The sequence below is a fragment of the Nomascus leucogenys genome, chromosome 5 (genome assembly GCF_006542625.1).
Source record: "Nomascus leucogenys isolate Asia chromosome 5, Asia_NLE_v1, whole genome shotgun sequence".
In the NCBI taxonomy this organism is placed as follows: Eukaryota; Metazoa; Chordata; class Mammalia; order Primates; family Hylobatidae; genus Nomascus; species Nomascus leucogenys.
Genome location: NC_044385.1, coordinates 100269911 through 100286671, shown reverse-complemented (window position 1 = coordinate 100286671; position 16761 = coordinate 100269911).

Below are 16761 nucleotides of genomic sequence, written 5' to 3'. Positions count from 1 at the left end.
CAAAATTTTAAATGAAGTCATTTATCAATATTGATGTATTTTAGCTTGCTTAGGAAATATTTTCATTCTCCATATCATTAAATTCCTCTCCTATTTTTTCTATATTAAATTTTTTTCCTCATGTATTTTATGCATCTGGAGTTTATTTCTGTTTATGGTATGTTGATATAATGTAATTGTCTTCCATATGGATAGGCAATTGTCCCCAAAGCTTTCCATGAATGGCCTATACATTTCTCATTAAATAGTATTGCCAAATTTGTCGTTTCACAAGTTTCTTATGTGCATTAGTCTGTTTCTTTGCCCCACATTTTATTCTATTTTTATTTTATTTTATTTTATTTGCCTGACACTAGACCAATATCAGAAAGCATGAATCATTCTAGCTGTATATGGTTCTCCTAATAAGAATGCTTCCATTTTATTCTTCCTTAAGTTGTTTTTTATTATTTTTGGCCATTTATTTTTTTCATGTGAATTTTAGAATAAGCTGGCTAAATTCTTCAAACATAAGTATTTTTTGGATTTTTTATCAGAAGTACATTAAATCCTTAGATTAAATCTGGAATTGAGTTCCCTAATATTGACTCTTCCCATCCATTCATGGATGTAGTGTGTGTGCACACATATGCATGTGTATATATATGTATATTTATATGTATACATGCATGTGTGTGTATATATGTATATGTGTATACCCCTCATTTACCTCTCAAGTTTGAGAACATTTTCCATAGAGATTTTGGATGTGTTTTGTTAGATTTATTCCTGAATACCCCAGATCAAGCAGATTTATTATTGAATACCTTAGCTTAAGCTTGTCCAACACATGGCCTGCAGGCCACATGTGGTCCAGGATGGCTTTTAATGTGCCCAACACAAATTTGTAAGGCTTAAAATATTATGAGGTTTTTTTGTGATTTTCTTTTTTAGCTCATTAGCTGTCGTTAGTATTAGTGTATTTCATGTGTGGCCCAAGACAATTCTTCTTCTTCCAATGTGGCCCAGGGAAGCCAAAACACTGGACACCCCTGCTTTAGATGTTGTTGTTACTATTGAGGATGAGACCATTATATTCTCTAATTGGTTGTTGCTGTTACATAGAAATGCTAAGTATCAAAATTTCTATTTTGAGATTTAATTCCGCAAATTTTCGAAACACTAGTAGTGCTGATTCAAATTTTTTTAATTAATTTTATTTATAAATAATCATAATATCACTTGAAACAAATTTAATTTTATTTCATCCTTTATAATTCTTATACCCCTACCTTTAAAAATATTTCTTTCTTCTTCTGTCATATTACATTGTCTGAACCCTTTAATAAAATGTTGAATAGCAGGAGTAAAAACAGATATCCTTGTACTAGCCCTGACTTTAGAGAATGCTTCTAACCTCTCACCATTAAATATGATATTCCTTTCAATGCATTGGCAGATACCATTTGTAAGGTTAAGGAAGGTTTGTGTTTCAACAGACCGCTAAAAATTAGTATCATGAATTGGGATTGAGTTTTTTACATATTTTTCTACATTTATTTATCATTTTGGTTTGTAGGAACTCAGTTAATATTGTCTCATATGAATATATTAATATATTGAAATTAAACTATTCTTTCCCACATTAAGAACACGGTTTAGTATATTTGATCTGCTAATTTTTTTATCTATGATCATAAATGGGATTGGTCTACAATGTTCTTTTCTTCTATTGTCTGACAAATGTTTAGTAGTATATAATCTTGGATGGAAGGTGGGGGTATAGGAGTTGTTTATAAGATATTTTTTATCGCTTTTTGTTATTTGAAGATTTACTGAGTCTAGATATAGACTTGGTTTAATTTATCTTTCTCAGAATTAAGAGGGCTTTATCAATATGTTGATTCATATCTCTCACTAATTCTAAGAAATTTCTTGCCATTATGTGAGCTGAGCATACTCTTTTACCACATTTTCTCTCTGTTCTCCTTTTAGAATTCCATTTTTGGTTATTCTTATTCCATCCTGCAGGCTTTTTGACATATCATTTGTCACATTTCTTTATGTACTAAATTCTAGTTAATTGTTCAGGTCTATTTTCCAATTCACAAATTTTTCATTCAGCTGTGTCATTTCAATATCATTTTTCATTAATAGAAAATCGCTTTAAAATATTCTATTTATTTTTCATGGTGATCTGTTCATTATACGTGTTCTATGTTTTTTCTTCTTAAAAGTTTTAAAAATATAATTAGGTTCATGATTTTCAGATTTTTCTATTTTCTCCTAGCACTCTTAGTTTGTTTTCTGTGTTTTCTGACTTGGTGCCATGGTCTATTCTTATTTCACACAGTTATATTTTCCAAGGAATTCCCACAGAAAAATATTTGCCATAGCATCCCTACAGATTTATGTTTTCTTTTATACTCCATTAGGGGAATTATCAGCCAAAGATCTTTTTTGTGTGTTAATTTCACAAATCTGGAGTCCCACCTTGTATTAGTCCATTTGCACGCTGCTGACAAAGACATATCTGAGACTGGGAAGAAAAAGAGATTTAATTGTACTTATAGTTCAACATGGCCAGGGAGGCCTCAGAATCATGGTGGGAGGTGAAAGGCACTTCTTAACATGTTGGCAGCAAGAGAAAATGAGGAAAATGAAAAAGCAAAAACCCCTGATAAAACCATCAGATCTCGTGAGACGTATTCACTACCACTAGAACAGTATGGGGAAAACCACCCCCATGATTCAAATTATCTCCCATCAGGTCCCTCCCACAACATGTGGAAATTATGGGAGTATAATTCAAGATGAGATTTGGATGGGGACACAGAGCCAAACCATATTACACCCCACTTAGGTTGTGAGTAATGTACAGGCTGGCTTTGGACACTTGTAATGAGCAGTGTTGTTTCAACATCTCACACACTCCACATGTCTTCCTTGGTCCAGAGGGAAGGATTTCTCTAATCCTCCTTTCATGGAGTAGGCAACCCTTCCTAAGTCCTGGCCTTATGCAAGAACATCATTTCTACCCCCTTTCCTTGCACAAGTTCCTTGTTACGCCTTTGACCCTGCATGGGCAATGAAATTTCAGGCCTTGGCATTGGGCTTGTGACTGATTCCCATTATTCCTTTCATAGATAGATAGATAGATAGATAGATAGATAGATAGATAGATAGATAGATAGACAGATAGAATATTATATAACATATCTACATGTTAGAGATTACAGGAGGTAGGGCAGTCCACTTTATCCCCTCCTGCCATAGTGCTGGAAACAGATGTCTGGTGTACTTCTGTCCTCCACTGTTGTCTGTAGCTCTTTTCACTCCTAACCTCTGCCAGGTAAACTGGGCATTTTTATGACTACATAGCCAGTATGGTGAAGGTCCTGGCTAATGATAGGAACTATGAAAAAAAAAAAAGCTTGCATTTTATTTCCCAAGCTTAGAACTGGACTAAATTATAACAAGGACCAACACAACTTTGCTACTCTTATTGAATCCTTTGACACATCACAGCCTTCTCTACCATAGTTACACACAGACCAGCACTTTGCAAGTCAAGTAGCTTTGGCCCTCTCCTAATCCAACCAGAAGCAGGAAATCCCAGTGTGTTCCTAAGATGGTCTGTAAAATTGTCAGTGGTGTTTCAAATACTCACAGGATTAAGATTGTTTGGTTGAATTACAAAAGTATTTCAGATTTAAAAATATGTTTTTATAAGAAAATAAACACAGTTCAGTGGTATTTAAAATCATAATGTATTTTTATCAAGTACACTCCATTCATCCTAAGCATGCTCTGTTTTCACTAATTTGTAGTAGGAACCCAGCACAGCATAAACTGGCTTTGCTTCAGATGTCTTTGTTCGTCAGAGGGAAAATAGTCATCAGGATATTCAAAGGGCATCGAAATTTTCAGAAGCACCAAAAGGGACCTTTGTAGTGATTCTAAATTTTCCATGGATATCCTCTCAATGGTTGTAAATATCCTTGAAAGGCCATATGAATTGTATCACAGTAGTTCAGGGGGAATGTTTGCTTATTTCTCAGCTGAGATATTTCTGTAAACAATAGGTCCCCATGAGAAAGCCAGATCCCCAATGTGGCTGATAATAGTTTGCTATATTTGCCAAATTGGAGAGTTTGGCAACATTATTTTCATTCTCTGACAGGAACTATTTCTTCCTTTGAGAGAATGAAATTATTTCAGAGTTGTTTGTGAAATCAACAACAAGATGTTCACTTTGGGCCCCACAGTTTAAGAGACCTTTGGGTCATATGTTTTTATTATGCTTCCAGGTCCTGTATTTAATACCTACTGAATTGAAGGTCTATGGCTAAAGTCAGAAGATGTATGGGTTCTATTTTGAACATTTTGCCTATACACTACACAGTTGATTTTCTTGGCTTCAATGAAATATTCCTAGTTTTATGTTTCCTCTTGAGTGAGTATAAGCATATTCATTTTGAAAGCATCTAGGACAGTACTTACTAAGTAGCATTTTTTTAGAGAGAGACACTAGTTTAGGCACTTTCACAAGCAGTGTATTATTAATCTGAACCTATTCCTTTTGCAGGAGTGTGAAAGAAACATCAATCCAAGCTGTTATTTTTAATGGCCAATTCCATTATCTCTTCTCCCATAATTTGTCTGCACTTTTTCTTTGCCTCCCATTCCCTGGCGCTAAAGTTCTCATTCATACCTTGGTCGGAACACACACATCAAGTGGCTTTGACACTCAGGTGCAATTACCGGTGATGCATTTACCTCCATGCAAATGTCAGGATGTAGCAGCAGAAAGGTTACCTCCTTGCACTGCAGGGATAATCACTCTGTGAAGTGCCAAAGCTCTATTCACTTCATGTCCTTTTCAGATCCAATTCGAGGTTTCTCACATCCGTCACAGAAACTGAGCCCTAAATCTGTGTCTCCTGGGACAGTCACACTAATTGGCAATCCCAGGTTTTGTTTTCTCTTAAGGTTCAGGAAGAGATGTTCCCATATGGAAATAGGAGATGGGTCTGACTTATTGGGACCCATTCTTGCGGGGTGTTTAACCTTCAGGCTTTAGAGTGGTCAGTCATCTAGTTGACGTCTCAGGGGTTGAAAGTCAGGGGAAAGTGCCATCTGGATTCATTATGACTGTCTAGAATCTCTATCTCTTTCAGCTTGTGAAGGTCTCATCTCTTTGTCCTAATCTTTAATTATCCCATTAAGAGGAACAGGTGAAGCAAGGGGCGCTTCTGGGGTCTTTGGGAGAGAGAGTGGGAGATAGGAAAACAAAGAGACAGAGGGAGAAGATGAAGAAGAGCATTTGGGCTCTCCTTGTCGCTGCTGTTTTGCTCATCTCACCAGTTTAGAAGAGGGGGTAGGGACACACATGCTGGCTTTCTCCCCAACGCAGCTGAGACCTTTATGAAATCACTGCAGAGGCAGGGGCGGCAAGGCACTATTTTTATCTCCAAATTGATTCAGCTGCAGTCGCTGCTGTGCCTCTGACTTCATTGCTTCCCGGCCCTCCCCCTCACTGTCCCCACTCCCAGCTTAGCCCGATTTGGAGACTTATCTTCAGCTTCCTGCGCCGCGCCCTCCCCCCTCCTCCACGGCCTGGGGCCGAGCCGGGGCGAGCGGGCTCCTGCCGGATACTGATAGTGACAGCAGCAGATCGTGCCGCGGGCGCTGATGTCCCGCGGAGGCGCGCGGCCAGGCATCCGCGAGCCTCTCCGGGCCGCGCCAGCATCTAATTGTTCACTCTCCAATTTTCCCTGCCCTTGGGAACAGGGTTCCACAAAGAAATTTCATCAATTGAAATGCTGCACGCCTGAACATTTGCCAAATGTGTCCCATCTGACTAAGGTCTATGCTTTCAAATGTTGTTGCTAGGAAGAAAGGACATTTACACGCTGGGCTTGTCATCTTCCCTTCCTCCTAGGTTGATGTGGCTCCAGACCAAAGCTCCTGGAGAGAGTGGCTCACCTCAAAGGACTGGAAGAGATTTTCTCGTTTGGGGAGGCAGAGGGTCAGGGCGGGTTATGCCACCCAGCCTTGTTTTGCAGGTGAGGTTCCGAGTTGCCTCTCTCCTCCATCTCTTTGAGATTCTGGGAGCTCTTCCAAAGCCGAGTGGTTTTCTGTTTCTCTCCATCCCCTGTGCCTAGAAAACAGGGGACTGGTCTTCAGAAATGTTTGTTACAAGGAGATCACGGAGTGTTGGCTTATTTTAAGTACCAACAACCTACCATCAGGAAAACAAAAGGATGTGTCAGTGGGCTGAAGATTCGGTGTCCCAGCAACTCCTTGGTTGATTGTCTGAACTCTCTGATTCAACATGGGCCTGACAGCACCCAGTAGAGACAAGTGGCAGGGCTGGTTGAGTAAATGAGTGATGGAGTGACTGTCACTTGGGACAGGCAATGATAGTCTCTCTCTCCCCAAATGTTTTGTGTGTGTCAACGTTGTAGGAATGCTAAACTAGATCAAATTCCACCAGAAGGAATCTATCACCTAATAGGGAAGATGAGATATAAGCAAATCCAAAATGCAATTTACAAAACACATGCCAAGATAGAGTTAAACAGAAGATGATGAGAAAGATGTCCAAGGAAGGGCACAAATGTAGGCTTTTAGGATAACCTGACCTATGTACTGGATAATGATAAATGGGTATTATTTGAACATAAAATGATAGCGAAGAACAATATTCTAGGCCTGTGGTGTGCAACATGGTAGCTACTATCCTTGTGGACATTTAAATTTAAATTGGTTAAAGTGGAATGAAAAATTCACCTCTTCAGTCACACTAGCCAATACTCAAGTACTTGATAGCCATGCATGGCTAGTGGCTACTATATTGGAGAATGCATATCAATTTTATCATTGCAGAAAGTTCTACTGAATAGTGCTGCTTTAGAGGAAGAAAACAGCATGAACAAAGGCACTGAGGTAGGAAAACTCAGGATAAGTAGAAGGATCACTCAATAGCTTGGAGTGAGTGGAACAGCAGATGAATAAAAGGAAGCAATCGGAAATAAGGGGACCAGAGGAAGCAGGCTACCAGATATGAGGTTCAAACCTTACATGTATTTTGCAGGTAATAGGAATCCTTGAAGGTCTGAAAGCAGAAAAATGACATGATCAGAGCTATGCTTCTGAAATATAAATATGAACACCAAATATAAGAGCTTTTTGAGTGTCTTTTAGTTTTCAGAATCTGTACACACCTATTACCTTGTTTAGTTCTCAAAACAAGCCTGGGAATAGGCAGAAGACATATAGGGGGAAAAAGCTCGCAAGGGCTTGAGTGACTTAGGCCAATGTCACTAGGGAGACAGAAAAATACTGAAAAGAGTCACAAACAACAAAAAGTTCTTCCAGCTGTGAAAGACAACCTCCTTCTTCCACCACATTGCCCCGTTGGTGAATTTTCCTTTTTATAACAGGAGCTCCTGATACACATTACATTCCCTTCCAAGAGTTGAATTACAGTATTAGATTACTGATAACCCTGAAGAGGAGGCAAAAGGCCATGTGACAAAGTGGCTTCAAATTTGACATCGGTAAGACACAAACACAACAACAAATTGGAACCATTTAAAAGAAAAGCCTAAGGAGGATTTACTGTCCCCACCAAGGCCGCCTTAGGCTGTGTGCGCGGCGCCCCCTGGAGTTGGTCACGCACAGAAGCCCAGATCATCACCAGCGGGAGAAAGCAGGTCTCATCTAAATGCAGAGGGATAGAGTTGAGAGAAGTTTGTGGTCCCTTAACAGAGCAGCTTGGGCCTGCCTGGGAACACTATTAAAAAGAAAGCACAGTGCAGGTATTCCAGAAGAGAAAAACTTGGAGATTCTCAAATCATACTTCATGGTTGACTTTGAACTCTGTGTTTGGGAAGATGAGTGTGAATCTGGCCATCAGACCAACTTAAGATTGCTTTCTAGCCTCTGCATTCTAGCAGAGATAAGCTAATTAACTTCTCTGACTCTAAATGTTCTCATTTATAAAATCTATAAAATATAATAAATATCAGGATTGTTGAGAGGATTCAATGTGAGATGTATGATGTGTACGACATGTGAAGTGGTACAGTACGCACCCTATACACATAGTTTTTAACTCTCCTGAAGACAGGTGTATGCTTTTTAAAACATACATAAAAAGGCAAATGGGATCTTGCGGTTCCAGGCCAGAAAAGTGAAGAACATTTATCAGACTGTAATGAAGTCTGTATTTCAGGTCCCCAGGAATTATTATCCCTCTCTTGGAAAAAAACAAAATTTTTTCCACCTCCCTAGTGAGAATCAGTAAATTCCACAGACAGAATATTGTCTGTTTCCTTGCCATCATCCAGCTGTGGAGTTGAAATACAAACTGAGTTTGGGCTTCTGAGAGAAGGTTTATATGGATTTAGTAAGGTGCTAATCCCAGCCCAAAGGTAAAGTTTGATTTTTGTCACTGATAAAAATGCATTGCTTCAGGCCTAAACTTCTGTCTCCTTCTGCTTTTAATCCTGCTTTCTTTCTAAATGCCAATCAGTGGAGCAAATTTTACCGGTCACCTCATTCCCTATATGTTATTACCTCTTTCCTACAGTTTGGCGGTATAGTCTGGGTGTAAATAAGCTACAAATATTTATAGGGCAGGTCCCTCTTCGAGTTGCACCTTGCAACAATCACAACATAGAATGTCAAGAAGTCCTAACTATTTTTCTTTCTTGGTTTCTTCTATTTGGGGAAAAGGTTTTCTTCTAATGTTCATCAGAACAGCTGCCTCTCCCAATCTCTTAAGTAGCAAAGTAAATGGAAAAAGAACATTCTCAAACAAGCCAAATCAAGACCATCGTTTTAAAAGGATTTTTAAAAAATGAAGACAACGATATTTGAAGCAAGAGAAACAAATGCCTTCTAAGGCTTAAACTAAATCCCCTAAGGGGTGGGGGTGAGCAGACGTCTTTTCTTCCCCAAAAGCACCTCCAGTGACTTTAAGGATCTTGCTGGCATAATCCCTTGCTGACCCACACTAGCAAGGAAATAAGAAAGCCTCCATTTAAAACTACATTCATCTTCTTCGAAAGGCAGCTGAGAGCTTTGAATGCGTTTTGTTTCATCATCCTTTTCCTTGCAGCCCCAATTACTCTAGGTACTTCTGAGTTTCTGGCCATTGAAGATTCTGTTCAAATAGAGGCTGAGTGGTCACGGGAGCAATCTTTCCACAGAGCCCGGGTTCTTCGTGGATGAAACAAATGCCTCTTTAGCATACTGTGTTTGAAGGTGTGGGAGCACTTTTTAGGTCCAAATGCAACCTTTTATAGCATTGAGGGTGGGAAGAAAAAAAGAAAAAGAGAGAAAGACAGAGAGGTTCGTTTAACCTTTCCATAATTATGCTTTCAGTATTTTCCTGCTGTTATTCAATGCACCTCCCTGTATTCTCAGTAGTTCCTCAGTCTGAAGTGTACTGATGAAGGGAGAGCACCTTGCCTGGGGAAAGAGAAACCTGGTTTCACTTAGCTGAAAGTTAGGGTGAGGTGATTCATCACTGAAGCCTGTATCTTTCTGCTTCTCTTAAATTTTCTGCAGAGAATGCCAGGTAGGGCTGCATTACACAGCTTTTAATAATAGAGCCCTTGAAAACCTCCAAATGAAGGTAGGGTGTGGTTGGGAAGAGGACTGCTTATTTTTGACAAGGAGAATTGTTCCTCCCACCCCAGCCTCCTAAGTAGCTGGGACTACAGGCACACAGGAGCCTAATTTTTTTAAATTTTTAATTTTTGTAGAGACAGGGTCTTACTAGGTTACCTAGGCAGGTCTCAAACTCCTGGCCTCAAGTGATCCTTATGCCTTGGCCTCCCAAAGCACCAGGATTATAGGCATAAGCCACTGCACCTGGCTGCCTTTTTTTATAAAGTTGTAACAGGCTGATAGATGCTGTTATATAAAGGTAATTCAGAGGGCTCCTGACCTCAAAAAGTGAATGATCAAGACATTGAGCTTCAATTTTAGATTAAGTAACGAGCAGCCTTTGTCCTCTGTCACTTTACTACTGGGGCATCATTGCTTACGCTCCGCCCAACATGTGACTCTTTTGTGCACAGCTCCATTTTGAGCCCACCTCAACGTTTACCTAGAAGATGCAATGTGACTATTTTGCTAAATACTAAAATAATTTTGGTATGTATCTAATCTGTTCTCTAAGTGGCCAAAGGGGTGAGGGGGACAAGATTCTAGTTCTTTCTGTTCCCTTCTTCTAAACTTCCTTTCACTAATTGTTTTTAAGCGTATTTTTACTGCTTAAAATAAGGAGGAAACAGAATGATCAGTTTTTCAAAAGTACCCTTTATATTTCTGAGTTAAAAAACAAAAACAAAAGAAAACAAACAGAAAAAAGAGATTTCTAAGTTCTGAATACATGAAATACTGACATGCCGATGCAAGGACAGAGCAACTCACAGTTTCTGGGTGGGAGATTTAACCCCTGAGTCACCACATGCCCTGCTCAGCATGTGCTGGGGGAAGCACACAGTTACTACCCTTGCTCTTCTTTCTTCCCTTGGCTTAGTCCACCAGTGTCTGACATGGTTGTAGTAAGAACTTACGGTCGCATCTAACCACACCTCATGCAGTAGAATCATCCATGGAAATAATTGTATGCCTAGTAGATACAGTACTAGGCTGACCCATGCTCTTAAACCTGGAGCACACACACACAGTGTGGATTAAGAAAAGAAGAGAGGGTACATCAAGGAAAGGGAGGAGTAAGAGGTAAGGTCTCAGTAAGTAGATCTATTAAAGTGGAAATTAACAATTAGCCATTAAAGCCATATTGCAGGTTAAAACAGCACAGGTGGCCTAACTCAGAAATCTGTTATTTTATTTTCTGGTGTTTCTCTGGAACATGCATATATCTGAATGATTAGAATACAATGGCATTAACATTACCATATTCTCATAGTAGCTGGAATGTTGAAGAAGATGCCCTGACAGGCCCTGATACAGGTATTTGCCCTGACATTGGTATTTAGTGACTTTCTGTCTCCTGGAAAGGGCCAATTGCCCTGCAGTTTTGTCCTAAGTTCTCTCTCTTGATGTTACAGAGTTAGGCTACATATATTTGTCTCCTTAATTCTCTCCTATTTATTAATAGCAGAATGACTTTGGGCAAGTTGCAGTTCCCTCATCTGCAAAATGTAGATAATAGTAGTGCTTACTTTATACGTTGCTTTGAGGATGAAATGACTCAATACAAGTGACATGCCAGAACAACTCCTACCAAATAGTAACTCTTCTGCAGTCATCATCCTCATCATGCTCATGTTGCCTGCTCACTGGCAACACCTTCCCACCCTCCTACCTCCATGATCTACACCTTATCATGTCCACCTCCTCCTCTCCTTTCCTCTAATCCTCACAGTACCTGTCCTCAGTGACCAAAGAGATTTGAGATTTTTTTTAAATACTCATGTATTCTTCTCTTCGTTATTTACATTCTTCCTTTGGGTAATTTTAGTCTGTGATGCTTTTAAATATCAAACTTATGTGAAAATTTCCTCATTTATGTCTCTAAATATGTCTTTTACTCCAATATCAGATTCCATATATCCAACTGCTATTAACTATTTCCAAGTTGTAACACAAAATTCTCAGGCAAAATCTGCATAAGCTGAACTAACAGTTGATGTTGTTCTACACCCTCTCAGCCTCCCAAAGCAGCTCTTCCTGCTCAGAGCCCTCATAATGACACTATAATCCCGATCTTCCACAGCCCATGTGACCCTCCAGAAAGCACTGAAGTCTCCTTCCTACCTCAGATAGTTAAGATACTTCAATTTATCCACATTTGAGACCTATGAATTTTCTCAGAATGAATGATTTCAAATGAAAATTTTGCAAATTATATAATTGACATAGTAGTTGTCAAAAATCAATCCTCTGTTGTAATTTATTCCAATAAGGACAAAATAAGTCATAACTTGAACATTTGTGGGTATTTGCCCTACTTAGACTTACAATCTTAGTGTTATAAGGATTTGGGCCTCTGCCATATAATTTGTAGCTTGTAAATATCAGTCACTGAACTCAGTGTTGGGATTACAAACAAATCCAGACAGACACTTTCTTTAACCACATGATGGCTTTTTGAACAAAGAAGACATACAAGCAAATTTAATGTACTACTGCATGGCAAATTCTAAAACAACCAATTATTTAGAAGGATAAAAAGGGCAAACTCAGGGAATCTTAGCCCAACATCTCAACAGTATACAAATATTTTCAATTTGGGCAAATTAAAAAGATTTGAGCTGATAATTCAGAGGAACCAAAACTTTCTTATCTTTTCTCTCAGTCCTAAGTTTGTTCACCAGGGAAATTGCTCGTGGTTCATTCTGGCATCTAGTGCGTATCCTCCTGAAGTTAAAAATCTTCTTTTCTGCTAAATAGGAGTAGTTATACAGTAGTTAAAAATCTCTCCCTCTGAGCTTGATTTTTTTTTTAGTACACGATTTTCTTCTGTTGTTATCCGCTGTCTAATTAACTAATCAGGATTGGCCTCCTTCACCACATACTTTTAAGAATGGCTCTGGGTCATATATAGTTTAAATCACCCCATGACAAAAACAGCCTTCGTGTTTTTCAGATTGAAATCACTCAAACATTTGAATATTTAATTTTTCTCTTCATCCAAATGGTACATTTTTATAAACATATCTAAGCAACTATGTTTGTCCTGCAAGCCAACTCTACAACATAGAACCCAAGGTAATTTAGTGGGTGAGTAGTTCTTCATAAAAACCAGGTGGTTCATTTTGCATGAACATTATTCTAGCTTTCTTACTACTTTCATAATGTTCTTTCCATTGATATGTTTCTTTTGCATAATGGAAAACAGGTAGACATATCATCCCATCCCACCTTATAGACATATTATAGAGCTTACCCCTTATGTTTTGGTCCTTTAGTGTGGCGTTAAACCATACTGTGAATTCCTTTACTGTACAGCACAGGTCTGGCTCCAGTGTGCATAGGGCCACAGTCACCAGAAGTCTTCTGTCCTATTACTTTAAAAATTCCACTCCAAGATCTCCCCTGGCACTGAAGCTTGATGTTACCATTTTATTCCATTTTGTAAGTCGGGGATATTCATTGAAACTTCAAAACAATCTCCTAATCCCAAAAACATTTGTAAGTTCTTACTATGTCAAGGCACTAAACCATATACTATAAATGCCATCGCAAAAGCACTGAGTGCTAAACTTCCATAAAATAACAGGTGTGTTTCAGCATTACTCCTGCCCCACCTTCACCATCATAGCACTGTGATCACAGGGGAATTCTACCTTTAGCAAGAAAGGAGAAATGGTCTCTTCTTTTCTACACCTTTGAATCAAATCAAATTTATGAATTCACTGATGCCCAGCAGATAGAGAAGATGGTGCCACAGTTTACATGGGATCTGAGGTATGCAGCAACAGTGGCATTTACTACCAACTGTGCCAGCTGCCCCAGAAGGAGCAGTGTGACTTGGGCAGTTACCCCATGCCAAGAACTATACCAACAGCACCTCTCTTATGTTTAACTAGTGAGAGGGAGGTTTCAGAAAGCACTTACACCTCCAATCACAGGAAAAGTCCTATCTGTACCACTGGAAGTAGAATTATACTTAAAGACAATTTCAAAGCTCACATTTTTCCTAATCAATTGCATAATGCTCATCCTCAAATCGCAAGTTTTGCTCCAATATGTTGCTGCTTCTAAACATTTATAGTCATCAGGAACTGAGTTTCATTATAATTCCTCGCAAGACCTTTTGTAATGGAGTGTTAATATTTTTCAAAAGAATAATTCTGGGACATTTCCCAGATCAGCATCTGGCTTTTTCATAGTTCCCTGAGGAGAAGACATACAAGGGGAAACAGTGGAATAATTACATTTATTAACAGTTTATTTTATGCATGATTTTTTTTTTTGCACATCTGCACATAACCCACACTTTCACAGGTACCAACTGGTTCTGCTTTCTTTTACTTGTCTCTCAGTACCTGACATGAATGACAATACCTAGCAGTGCACCACTCAAACATACACATACATACACTTCAGTGAGGATTCAATAAGATTCAGTTCTATAATGCATATCTGTAGTTTGTTGGGTGGAACACATTTTTCCAATACATAAACTCTCCTTTTGTAATGGAATTATCTTTAGGAACTGTCACTAGTCACACTAATTACAAACGGACCAACAATTAAATAGACAGAACATGGGGACGAGTTAAACACCCCAGACATGGAAATAGAAATACCATGGGGAGCAGTAGTTCTCCAGCTCCACCGAGGCACCAAAAAGAAACAAGTGCAACCATGCAATTGATTGTAAAATGTGGGAAATATGCTGTTTTTCTAGAAAGAGGATCTATAAAATATCTATAAAATGCATTGGGTTCTCAGAAATGTTCCCTGTCCTTTTATATTATCCTTTATTATAGGTCATTATTGAATTTCAAAAGACATAATGGGAGTATAGATGATATTTTGGTTATCTAAATCTGGGTAACAGTAAGTTGCATTCTTTGTTTCAACATATAATTTATTAAGTTGCTAGATAACTCTAATGTGAATAAAATTAAGTCTTCCCCAGGGCCAAATGTACCCTCATAATGGAGACATATGTGGACATAGACAAATATAATTCCAGACAAAATAACGTAAATGACCTAAGTGGGGCATAGATAAACTCTTCTGGAATTCTCAGAGGACAATGCTAGGTTGAAATCAGAACAGGAAAAAAATTCATGAAGAGGATGGCATATAAGCAGAATTTTGAATCACTGGGATTTCAGTTGGTGGAAATGATAGGAAAATGCAATCCAATTAGGTAAGTTTTAATATCATAGAAGTAAAAAGAAAAAAGTAAATGAGTTTGCCCCACTGGAATGTGGGGTAATCTTAGAATAAAACACAGGCAAGGGAGTTTGGGATAAAACTTGTGTTAAAAAAAATAAGAGGACACTTTCATTTCTGAGTAACTAGCTACATAAAATATAAAGAAGTCACAGAAGGGTGAGTGAAAAGCAAAAAGATGTATTTAAGTCATAAAATATGTCTGCTAAACTGCAAGGATATTAAGTCCTATTATTGGGAAATATCATTGTTTTACTATATGTATTAATAGATTTGCAGATATAAGTGTCAAGGTGTGAACTGAGAAAGAATTAATTATTCTGTATAAGGGAGGAGGTAAAAATGCATTTCCATTTTTTAAAAATTCAAGAAAAAAATTCAGAGGAGTCAGTGAGATTAAGTATGTTTGGAAAGAGGGTCAAAGGAGGGAAAAAAATCAAGAAAAGTCAAAAAGAGACTTAAGGATTTTAAAAAGAGAGCTACATCTAACAAGATATTTTTAAGTTATTTTCTCAAGGCCCTGTGATATTGGTGCCTTTTACTGTCTCTCCTATATATAGGACATTCTGTGGTGGATGCACAGGAGTGCTGAGTTCTGTATCCACAGGGGCAGAAGTCTTAAGAGGAGTTCTGAAAGCTAGAGTCTGTGATGATTTCGCATTACCCTGCAGAGGAGGACCTTAACCTGCAGGGAAAGAAGTCTGGAGTTCATTGAGCAGATAATGAGATGCTTTTGAAGTTTGGTGTGTTTTTGCTTGTTTGTTTTAATCAAATATGTGCTTTAGAAATATATCTCTGGCAGAAATGTAGAAAATATCTTGGAAAGGGAGGTTGGGATGGAGAGAGACAGATTATGAGACTATTGAAATAATCTGGTCCAGAAGAATTGATAACAAATAAAGTCAAAATAAATTGACATACTACCGACGTGAGTAATTTGAAAAATGGGATATCAAAGATGGCTCCTGACAATGAAAATGCAAGCTACTTTCAGTAGTCTTATTGTTAGTAGGGATATTATGTTAATACCTATTTCAAAACTATTTTATGAATAAGTACATTAATTAAATTAAAAACTATTTTTCGTTACAAGAGATAATACATTCAATCAACAAAATTAAGTAAAACAATGCTATCTTAAATTTGATTGTAAATATCACTAGAAACTCATTTTTTTCTTGTACACGCATGTATATTTAGCTCTGTTTTCTTAAAAATGCCTAGAAGTATTGACAACCAATAACAATGAGCACTCCAGATCCTTGATCGTCTCTCAATACCACTTGCACGTCAGTAGGAAACAAGATCCAATGTGAAGATGGTTTCCACTGGCCCAAGATGGAATCCTCCAGCAGCAAGCAGCCACACTCAGAATGTGAAGGATTCAGCAAGATGGATGACACATTTTCTCCAACAAATCAATGGCATATACAAAATAAGATCAGGATGCTATTTGTAGGATTAAAAAAAAGCTTTAGGAAATATAATGACTAAATACAATATATGGTCCTCATTTAGATCTAACTAGAACAACCTGACTGTTCAGATTTATCTTTGATACAATCAGGAAAACATTGGATGGCATTAAAATTGGCCCATATTTCTCTTAGGTGTACTGTATCATAATGGGAAGAAGAAGAAGAAGGAGAAAGAAAAATGTCCTTCTAAGTTTAACATGTATTCTCAAGTTTTGTTTGTTTGTTTCTGATGAAATGATAGGGTGTCTAGAGTTTGCCTTAAAGTACTCCAGGGAATAAAGTGAAGCAAAATGTGTGTGGAGTTGAGTTGGGGGTGGGATAGAGGAGTGGGAGGGAATCAGCTTAGGAACATGTTAAAAATTATTTGAAGCTGAGTGATATGTACGTGCAATTTATTAAACAG